Genomic DNA, 9304 nt, shown 5'->3' with positions numbered 1-9304 from the left:
CCCTTGATAACATCTTTCTAAAATGGACAGCAACCAGATGCACCATGTTGTTTGTCCTGAAATGTAGAAGGTCAGATGTCTAACCCAAAATCCTAACCACATGTACAATCTGTAATGTCCTCTTCTCCTCTTCCAAGGGGGCAGACTTCTTGCTAAGATTGATAAGACCTGTAGGAAAAGGTAAGCACTCTGTGTCTGTTTCTTCTCATTCTACTTCATACTTGGATTTTAGTTTTTTTTTTTTTTTATCCTGACACAGCAGAGTTTAGAACTGTGCCTTGGTTAATTCCAAAGAAAAATGCCTAGACATTAATCAAGCAGTATCTCTCCCTCAACACAAAATGTGACAAAAGAAGAATCTTGAATATGTGGTCTGAACTCTTAAATGTTATCTGGGAAGGACAAACGTTCTGAGAAACGGATTACCCTATCATTTCCTTTGAAGTAGCACAAAAAGGCAAACCACTTCCAAAGCAACTGTTGCTTTGGTGGTTTAGTTGAGCATACTTCCAGGAAAGGTTCTCTTATCTCCAGTCTGTTAAAAACTCATTAGACCAGAGGTCAAGCTGACTCCTGGATAGAAATGGAAATGGCCTCTATAAATCTGTAATTCCATCCATTTGTTTTCTAATCATGAGTGTGGACACATTAATCATTAGGTGCAGTTTTTGGCTGATAAATTCTGAAGGCTGTAATATAGTATTCATCATTTTTTATTAGTCTTAAAAACTCTTCTTTTCCCCAGTCTAATTCAGCTCATTTATATTACTTTTGAGAGCTTGCTAGTATGGATTTTTGGAGCTACTTGCTTAAGAATGGGAATTTTTTTCCTCCTTCTAAAATGGATTTCTGAGAGAGCAGCTCCAGTAATCCCTGTACTCATTCTGCTGGTGTTCTGTACCGTTGATGTTACCCAGTTCAGTTTTTTTATTTTTGTTTATAACTAATTCTTAAAAAGCGTATCCTGTGCCTTAAGTATCTTTTGACATAATTAAAAGTGCGGTGACATAAAAGATAAAGCACCTTTTAGATACTTCCCCTCATCCCCTACCCAGAGATAAAAATCAAACCTACAGTACTCTGCCTTCACCTAGACATATCATCCCTTGTTATTGCTCCTCCCTTCTCAAAAAGCCTTAATAAAGAGATAACATTTGAAGCACGTCCTGAAGCTCAACATGCATCAGATGAAATGAGCTGTAGCTCACGAAAGCTTATGCTCAAATATATTGGTTAGTCTCTAAGGTGCCCCTAGTACTCCTTTTCTTTTTAACAGATTTAGAGTATTTCAGACTGGGGCTGGAGGGAGGGAACTGTAATAAAAATAAAAATAAAAAAAACCCCAAGAAACAAACCTCTTCCCCCCCCCCCCAAAAAAAAACAACTCTTGTTGGAAATTATTGAGAATCTGTATTCTTGGTTCATCTGTGCAGCACCCCTTTGCAGAAAAACTCGTTTCTTCTGACTGTCCAACTGCCTGTCAGTCTATTGTGAAGAGAGAAGAACCCAAGAATAAGGCTTACTGGGGCAACTCTCAGGAACCCCTGGAGAAAAATTCGCTTTTCATCCCAACTTCCAAAAATGTTTCACAAAGAATATTCATACAACACCACGAAAATGCAGTTGTCTCTGGGATGGGTGAGCACAGTCTCACTGAAGGTTTGTCTATACAAACTGCGACAAGCTGGGATGTAAATCTACTCTGCACTAGCCTTCTGCATGCTGTCTGGACCATGGTGTTGTGCACTAAAATGTCCATAGTGTGTCTTGATCTATCTCGCTTCAGAACAGGGTAGATCAGAGTGCTTTATGGAACTTTTAGTGAACCTCCAGAGGGTCCATATGGACACTTTGTGTGAGGAAGGCTTGTTCAGGGTAGATTTACCACCCAGCTTGCTATGACCTAAGTGTGTAGACAAGACCTGATGCACAACATGTATAGCAAACACCTATCTGTGGCAAAACCCAAACAAAGCTATGGACTGTTAAGACTACACCAAGCATAGATACCTCTTGAGGTCTTGCCTGAAAGATGTTCACACAGTAAACTGCATGGTGTTTCACTTATCTACCTCCATAAGGATGAAACTCTGATCTTTGAGTCTTTGGTCCTGTCAGTATCTATAATTCTAGGGAATTTAAGATTTTTGGACCTGATATTAATACCACTCAGACATCCCATCTTTCAAGAAATGTTTGGACTAGTGCAAAAAATAACACTGAAGACAGTGTTGATGGAAGATTGCTGGTTTAGAATGCTTATAAAGAATGATAAATGTAACATCTAACTTTGTGCATCAACAAGGATACAATATATAAATTTAAATATATGCATTGGCAGTGAAGGACCATTGTAGGATCTGACCATTAGATGAATTCTTTGGAGGTTGGAGGAGAAAGAGGTTTGTTGGATTAATCCAACACCTATTTTTAAAAAATTGAAAAACATTAATAGTAGAAAATTAGTATGTGGGTTCTTTTTATAAGTTTTTCCCTACTTTTCTTTCTCCTGCAAACAGTTATAAGTGGAAATTCTATATGTAATTTTTGAATATATCTATATATATAATAAAATTCAAAGCTTAATTTTAATTAAAAAAAAAATCCTGCTCCACTGTAACAAGAAAAACAGTGGTGTTCATTAGTGAGTATGATATTGGTGCACTTCATGGGTGGTTGGCATGAAGCTGATCCACTGCATCTGAGGTATCCCTCAAAAGCCTACCATGGTTTATTGCTACATTGAGCCAATTGTTTCAAGGATATTCTTGAAGTGACTGAAGTAAACCTCCAGGATGAAGAAGAATCATTTATAGCAGTACAAAGTGTATTGCTTGGGTGGTGTTCTTAATGTAATGGTGTATGTTTGTTTAGACCAGGGGCGGGCAAACTTTTTGGCCTGAGGGCTGCATCGGGTTTCGAAAATTGTATGGAGGGCCGGTTAGGGGAGGGTGACGTGGCCCGGCCCCCACACCCTATCCGTGCCCCCTCACCCCCTCTTCTCGCCCCCTGACAGTCCCCTCCCCCGGGACTCCTGCCCCATCCAACCTCCCCATTCTCTGACAGGCTCCACCCCCCCCAGGACCCCTGCCCCATCCAACCACCCCTTCCCCTGACTGCCCCCAGAACCCCTGCCCCCCGCTGCCCCATCCAACCCCTCCCCGATCCTTCCTGACTGTCCCCCCGGGACCCCTGCCCCCATTCAACCCCCCTGTTCTCTGCCTTCTGACCGCCCTGACTCCTATCCACCCCCCGACCACCCCTCTGAATTCCCCTGCCCTCTATCCAACCCGCCCTGCTCCCTGCCCCTATACCGCACGGCGCAGAGCACCGGGTCAGGCTGGTCTATGCTGCTGCGCTGCCCCAGGAGCTCGCAGCCCCGTCGCGCCGCCTGGAGCATTGTGCTGGCAGCGCAGTGAGCTGAGGAACAGCAGGGGAGGGGCCGGGGGTGAGCCTTCCAGGCCGGGCAGGAGGGTCATGCGTGCCGTAGTTTGCTCACCTCTGATTTAGACTGAACATTAGGCAATACTTACTCATGCTATGATGTTATTGGTGAACAGTCTCCCAGAAAAAGTAGAATTCTGACCCTTGAGGAACTTAAAAATAGATTGGCTTAAGCAGCAATGTATGTTCTGGAGGGAATACCCTGCATTGGCTGGATGATCTAATGGGTGTCATCTTTTTATAAATATATATGCAGAATGTCTTCATATTTAATCACGTGCCATAATGGTAACTGTATAAAACGTGGCACATCTTTTTAACACACCAATTTCATTGTTAAACAACTTTTAAGATCCATAATCCATTTTACTTCCCAGAAGCAAGGTTTCATGGTAGGCCGGAGTGTTCAGTAATATCATTCTTGTCTCTCTTGTAGTGTGATGCCCAAGTGAAAAAAAGTTTTAAGGCTTTCCAAAGACGCTTTAGTTGTAGTTTGTGTACTGACAATTTATCTTGTTGATATTAACATCTGTAATGGCCTTCTAAGCAAGAACAATACTTTTAGATGAATTCTGAAATATTTTTTTTACATGATTATAGAAGGTGGTAAATTCAGAAGCATCTAAGTGACTTAAGATCACAAGTCCCATTAGAAGTCTCCTCCTTGCCCCCTTAGGAAAGGGAAACCATGGGTGACCTTCACCTGACACCCTAACACGTGGTCTTTAAAGGCCTACATATCTTAATTTATACATCTTCGATCCCCCTTGCTAGTCCTTCATATATCCTCCCACATGTGCGTACAAACTTCAAGACAGTGGTTTTCAAACTGTAGGGTGGGCCTCCCAGAGGAGGCACGGGAATGTGTTAAGGGAGGCAGGAGCTATGTGTGGGTTTTTTTGTTTGTTTTTTTTAAAGAGCTCTGGCTTTCAGTCCCATGTGGCTGTAGCTTGTGCAGAAGGGTTGAGAACACCTGGGAGGCGGGGATAAAGGAGACAACTGGAACTCCACCGTTCTGGGGCCGACAGCCAGAGCCCCGTCATCTGGGCTTGGGCTGTCCTCCCCCTCAGTTCCTCACCAGGAGGCAGTTCAGGCTCTCCTTCCTGCACCCCCCCATCCCCAATCACTCATTTGCAGGTGGCGGGGCTCTGGCTGTCAACCCCAGGGTGGCAGCAGCAGCTCAGAAGTAAAGGTGGCAATGGGGCATTCAGTCTGCTGTGAAAAGTTATATTGATGAATATCACTTTTCACGTTGCCACCCTGACTTCTGTGCTGCCGCTGGCATGGCGCTGCTTTCAGAGCTGGGTGGCAATATATGTACTGGGGGGGGCGGGAGCATAAATCACTACAGACACAAAGAAGTCAAATAAGTTTGAGAACCACTGCTTTTAAGAGAGGCTGGGATAGGTCTTCATAATATGGTGGTACTTATTTCTTACCTGCTTTGATGAGCAATGAAGTGGTTGACATGATGATATTAATGATGGTTGACATGATGATATTATGACACTTGCTAAATGAGCATCCATTAAAATGCATGGGGCAGTTTACACCATGGAGCTATTGTTTCAAACTCTCTGCAAATTTGGGCAGACCTCTCTTTATAAGTTACATTTGTTTTGTGTTTTGAAGCTTTCTCTATGTCTGTAATAGCTAAAGACTTTGGAACAGCGGTACTCTGGACAAGTACCGCTTCTCAGGCCCCTCCCCATTCTGAGGAACACTGATGTAGCCCAAGTCATCTTATTCACTTGGAGCAAGTAAGTAAATGCTTACTAAGGAATCAAATGTGACTAAAACCCATTATCATCGAAGGGGTAATGCAAGGTCAGTGGGATCTCCAGGTGGCAGTGTAAGTTGGGAGGGTACAGCTTGTGCACCCCCTGGTGGGACAGTTCCATTAGTACCTGGAGAGACTTGGAAGGACCCAAAGCAATCTGAGAAGGCCAGATGCATCGCTAGCCTGAAGCAGTTTGCTTGGGGAGCACAAAGACTGCTGTTGTGCCCAGCCTTATGTCGGTGCATAAAGTGCCTCTTCTGCCCATTTCTCACTCACTTGCAATCATTCAAGTTTGCATACGATTGTCAGGCTAATAGCAGTTAAACGTAAATCATAGTGGTAATAACCACAAGCAATACTCTTTCCTAAAGAAGGGTATCTGATATGCACAGCATTAAAGTTTTGGTAATAGAGTATTTGTTTACTTATGGAAGATGTGCATACTCTGTTTCTCAGTGACCATTGCACTGAGATGCTATGGTGATAGCTTTTGGCTACTGGGATGCAGTGCAGTTTGAATTGATTATTTTTTTCACCATTTAAAGGTTGATCAATATGAAAAGCAAATGTGCTCGTATTTTTACATATACATTTTTAATCCATTTTGTCAGTCAATGAAACTACAGAGATCAGGATGGCAGACCTTCTCTTTTATGTTTAAAAACAACGAGGAGTCCTGTGGCACCTTAAAGACTAACAGATTTATTTGGGCTTAAGCTTTCGTGGGTAAAAAAAAAAACCCACCTCTTCAGGTGCATGGAGTGTATGGATGTTTATCCATGCATCTGAAGAAGTCGGTTTTTTACGCACGAAAGCTTATGCCCAAATAAATCTGTTAGTCTTTAAAGTGCCACCGGGCTCCTTGTTGTTTTTGCGGATACAGACTAACACGGCTATCCCTCTGATACTTTTATGTTTCATCATTCTGGAACTGGTATTTAATGACAGAAAAATCTGAAGACATTTTCAGGCATTCTTGGAGTAGTTTTGTGGCCACGCTTTTACCCATTCTGTGTGGTCACTCAATTCAAGAATGATAGGTGTGCAGCTGAGGCCCTCTAGTGTAACAGTTGAGTATATCTTTACTCAGGCAGATACCCATTTAAGAAATTTATTTCAAATGCAGTCATTCTAAGGCCCTCTGTTCAAGGGACCACTTTGTCCTACAGTGTGTCTGATGACCTATTAAGAGAGACAAGACAGGTGAGGTAATGTTTTTTTATTGGACCAGCTTCTGTTAGTGAGAGAGTCAAACTTTTGACTTCTTCTTGACATCTGGGTGACTTACTCTGAATGTCACAGCTAAATACAAGATGGAACAGATTGTTTTACAGATGATCAATACATTTTTCAAGGGACCATTCAAAGTGAACTGGTTAGTTAGCCCCCAGTCAGAGGAGGGAAAGGAAAGAATGGAGAGCTGCTGGTAGAGGGGCCGGGGGTTGTGTTAATGGGTTTATATACATTGTTGTAATAAGTCATAAATCCAGTCTCTCTATTCAGTCCATAATTTTTAGTGTCTAGCAAAGGTATGAATTTAACTTTAATATAAGGTCCCAGGCTTATCTTTTAAATGTGTTGTGCAGGTTTTCTTTGAGGTTGAGTACTAATAGGTTGGATATAGAGAGATCACTTTGTGATCACTCCATATATATATCCACAGATAATACGGTGTTTTTGTCTTTTATCATTTTCCTGTGTGAATTCATTTGAGAGCATAGTGATTATCAGGTTTCACCCCTGTAGTTGCTGTTTGAGTGTTTAGTACACTGTTTGAGGTAAACCACATGTTTTTATAGGCATGGGAAGGAGCCATTGATCTTGAAAGGTGCGTTGTTGGGGTGTCGATCATTGTAGCAGTGGAGATATGACTATAGGTTTTGCATCTGTTGTTCTGGCAGGGTCTGGTGCCCCTTTGAGTTGGTGTGTCCTGGTCTGTGGGGAGCTTGTTTCTGATGATGAACTTGGAGAGGTTGGGGGTTGTTTGAAGGCCAGAAGAGGGGGTTCAGGAAAGATTTCTTTCAGGATGGGGTCTCCATCGAGTATGGGTTGTCATTGTTTGATGATACCCTGTATGGGTTCCAGTGTGGGGTGGTAGTTGACAACTAGGGGTAGGCGGTTGAAGGGGGGTTTATTCCTTGTATTGAAGCAGGTTCTCTCAGGGTATTTGGGTGACCTGTTCCACGGTGCGATCTACTTTTCTGTGGATCATCCTTGTTTGGTAAAGGTGATTTTGAATGTGTTACAGTGTATATCCTGGTCTTTCTCCTCGGAGCATATTCTGTGGTATCTGAGTGCCTGGCTGAAGATAAGATTTCTTGGGTAGTTGTTCATTGCTGAAGCAGATCGTGGTGTCCAGGAAGTTGATGCTGGTATGTGAGTGTTCCAGAGAGAGTTTAATGGATGGGTGGTGGTGGTTGAAGTTGTGGTGAAAATCTATGAAGGAGTTTGTCATCTGTTCAGAGGATGAAAATATCTATATAGCTCAGGTACATGGTGCATTTGTCCGCTTTGTAAGATAGATTACCATTCACACCATATCCCTACTTCGCTGTCAAATCTTCTACCTGACTGTGAAATCTTCTACCTGCTACTTCATTCTCAGTGTTTTGCTTGACAAATCACTGGTCATCCAAAGACCCCTTTTCTAATGATATAAACATTTTTAAGCTCTGTTAGAATGAAAGATGATTTTTAATATCTTTTATTATGCGTTTTATTATGAGAGCTTGGGAACGACTAGCACACTGAAAATGTGAAGAAACTATTTTTTCAACTATCAACTACATAATGCTAAGTTTTAGTAGTCATATTCCTTGTGTTTGTCCCAGGAATGACTAGGAGGGACCTGGTATCCTTACATTGATCAAGCTCTTCGCCCTGGGTGTTCAGGTGGTAGCATTGCTTCCAGAACTGCATTTGTGTATTCGCTACCTTGCACCATTATTAAAAATAAAAATTAAATTAGTGAATCTGGAAGACTTTTGCATGTGGGCCTTGCCCTCTAAATTTATGGGCCTAACTCTGGTGGTGTCTCTTTATAAACAAGTGTCTGTTGCACCATTATTAAAGACTTCATAAATTTAAAATTCCTGTCACATCCAGTAAAGGTAAACATTTTTGCTGGAACTACTTGGGAGACTGAGAATATTCATACATAAAGGAATTTAAATAGCTAGTGCTCTTCTGTTTCCTTTGTTACTAATGAAGATGTCTCTAACAAACCACAATGTTTTCTTACTCTGTCTGCAATGAAATTTTAAATTTTTATTTATGATGTCCATCTGTTGCTGTGGAACTGCTATGTGACTTCACTGGTTTAAAACTGTTATTAGCAACATCTAAGTGTGTATCTTAAACAAGAGGCTCACCTTGACAATCAGCCAACCTGGGACATGCTGGTTTTGTTTTGTTTTGTTTTGTTTTAAATCAGGGACAGACCCTGAAATGTGGATATTTGTTTGGTTTTTGTTTTCATCTAAAGTCTAGAACAGGGGTTCTCAAACTGGGGGTCGGGACCCCTCAGGGCGTCATGAGGTTTTACATGGGGGCTCGCGAGCTGTCAGCCTCCATTCCAAACCCCGCTTTGCATCCAGCATTTATAATGGTGTTAAATATATAAGAAAGTGTTTTAATTTATATGGGGGGAGGAGGGAGGGTCGCCCTCAGAGGCTTGCTATGTGAAAGGGGACACCAGTACAAAAGTTTGAGAACTACTGGTCTAGAAAGTTTGAGTGGCCAAACAGTGTGAGAATTTATTCAAAATAAAAATAAATAAATTATTGGAATCTGGAAGACTTGCATCTGGATCTTGCCCTCTAAATTTAAGGGCCTAACTCTGATGGTATCTCTTTATAAACAAGTATCTGTGCAGAGGGCTAGCGAAGAGCAATCTGTTTATCATTCTGATGTTTTCCATGGTTTTTGACCACACAGTTGTGGAGTGTGTGTGAGAGAGAGAGAGCGAGATTCTTTTTTACTGCAGGGAAGGCAATAAGAGTCTATTAAAGCTGTCACAGTAATTGGTAACTCTCTTGGGGTGCAAGCACATGTTGGAGTAACTACTTTAAGTTTCACTAT

General features: G+C 41.9%; 1 protein-coding gene across 20 annotated transcripts in view; it reads left to right on the top strand.

Moving 5' to 3' along the window:
• TBCK (TBC1 domain containing kinase) overlaps nucleotides 1–9304 on the top strand; it is a 280573-nt gene that overhangs the window by 45780 nt on the left and 225489 nt on the right. The window contains exons 1-2 of one of the 20 annotated variants that reach the window (XR_012158525.2): nucleotides 2–180; nucleotides 5098–5204. The exons of the other annotated variants lie outside the window; for them this stretch is intronic. The gene's annotated coding sequence lies outside the window, so the exon portion shown is untranslated. Of the gene's footprint in view, nucleotide 1; nucleotides 181–5097; nucleotides 5205–9304 lie in introns of those variants that run through there. 20 annotated transcript variants of the gene reach the window in all.

The sequence above is a fragment of the Lepidochelys kempii genome, chromosome 4 (assembly GCF_965140285.1).
Source record: "Lepidochelys kempii isolate rLepKem1 chromosome 4, rLepKem1.hap1, whole genome shotgun sequence".
NCBI lineage: Eukaryota > Metazoa > Chordata > Testudines > Cheloniidae > Lepidochelys > Lepidochelys kempii.
Note: the sequence above shows the minus strand (reverse complement) of the source record. Positions and strands in the feature narration are given on the sequence as shown.